The sequence below is a fragment of the Brachycentrus maculatus genome, unplaced genomic scaffold, assembly GCF_059751285.1.
Source record: "Brachycentrus maculatus isolate JH-2025_06_01 unplaced genomic scaffold, ASM5975128v1 h1tg001812l, whole genome shotgun sequence".
NCBI classification, from domain to species: Eukaryota; Metazoa; Arthropoda; class Insecta; order Trichoptera; family Brachycentridae; genus Brachycentrus; species Brachycentrus maculatus.
Genome location: NW_028282397.1, coordinates 1 through 1876, shown reverse-complemented (window position 1 = coordinate 1876; position 1876 = coordinate 1). Strand labels below are relative to the sequence as shown.

At 40.2% G+C, this 1876-nt stretch overlaps 1 pseudogene; it reads right to left on the bottom strand.

Moving 5' to 3' along the window:
* Window positions 1-213: 213 nt before the first annotated feature.
* On the bottom strand, window positions 214-1161 carry LOC148298616 (cathepsin L 2 pseudogene; annotated as a pseudogene).
* Window positions 1162-1876: the final 715 nt, after the last annotated feature.

The window sequence follows — 1876 nt, the reverse complement described above, 5'->3', positions numbered from 1 at the left end:
ATAGAAATTTACGACATTCACATTCATACATTTACTCACATCATACACACATCCTACATGCATCAGACATGCATCAGACATGCATCAGACATGCAATCACTTCAATCATCAACAAGTGATGGTGGCTTTGTGAAATCTGCCAGTTCAAAGCTATTCATGTTGTGTATACAATATATTTTATAGTTTATAGTTCGCCATTATTTTTAGGACAAATCAAAGGACATTCGGGTACGAGGCATAGGTACAGATTCCGCATGTGTTTCCTCGGGCTATTCTAATATACCCACTCTCTCCCCAAGACACTCCCCATGAATTCTTCAATGTCCAAGCATAGTCGTTCATGCCGACAAGAAGCACCGCCAACGAAAGACTGGCCCCACAGTTGCTAAATATTCCTGATGTGTAGAACTGGAAGTTGTGCCCATCCACCACAACCGAAACTGTTCGTGCAGACAATGCGTTCGCCAAACTAGTGCAGTCTCTTATTGATGTGTAATTTCCGACTCGGAAGAATCCGCTTGAGACTTTGCATGAACTAGCATAACCAACCCAAGGATACGCACTAGCTTCAGCAACACCTACGATAAATCAATAATGTACCCTTATCTTTTATGAAGCTGAAACAAGCTTACATAGTTCCACTTGCGCAACCACTGTTTCCATAAGCAGCTGTGCAATCAACCATTTGTTGCACTGAGTATTGAACCTGTTTCTGATAGAATATGACGGATAGGCCCTCAACTGCGCCTATTGCAGAAAATGCATAGGTTGCTCCGCATTGGCCTTGATTCAACACTGGGCTTACAGCTCCACGAGAAATCCAATCGTAGGTGGGGCCATTGGGTGTCGATGATTCCTTCAAGTCTAGGATTTATTTGGGTTGTTCAAATTTGCTGAGATAGGTTTCAGCAAATTCTTCCCTGGTGATGAATGCAAACTGGTTCAAGGCTTATTTGTGAGTTTGACCACTTTTAGCATTGTGAGCATTGATTTGAGCAAGGTTCTCCGCGAAGATTCTCATCCTATACATATCCTCCTCTGGGGAAAATTCAACAGCCATCTTTTCTTTCCATTCAGCAAAACTAGCTTCAATTGATGAACCAGAATCATAGGCCGAAAACATGGTTCCAATAATCACAGCAAGGGCTAAAAAAGCAGTAATCTTTCCTTTCATGAAATATCTTACTTATTAATCTTTGTTAAAATTCAACTATTTATCCACATAAATATATGTTCAAATGTCCAAAATCAATTCGCTTATTTTTTCATATTTTTGTCACCTTTTTCAACTGGCTTCACCTTCAGCCAATCATAGTCTTTCTTGCTTAAATCATACTGCTCTCTCTTTGCTATTTCCAAAAGCTTTTACTAAATGTAAGTGTATGAGGGTTCAGCTGAGAAATATATGGTTCGCACATAGCTCAAAATTTCAGAGAATTCTTTAGGCAGTCCTTCAGTCAGAAAACTGATTGAATAAGTTAATTTTTTCTACATGATTTTTTCATATTTTTATTTTTTGGTTTGTCCTTTCATACTTTGCCAGGGCAGGCTGCCCCAGAGGAAGTAGAGGAGCACATAAACCATACTTTAGATATCATCTCGGCGCCCTTGCTCGATCCCTAAATGTGTGTTGATTGAAGCATAGCGAGCTGTCCCTGTTAAATCCTTATTGTCTCTGTATGGGATATGTGTATCGTTGTCCTTCATTTTATACTTTTTTGCCAAGCCGAAATCGATCATATATATTTTATTGATATTTTACTTTCTGCCTACTAGAAAATTATCAGGCTTAATGTCTCGATGGGGTTGGGGTTGGGTTGGGGTTGGGGTTGGGGTTGGGGTTGGGGTTGGGGTTGGGTTGGGATGGGGGTTGGGA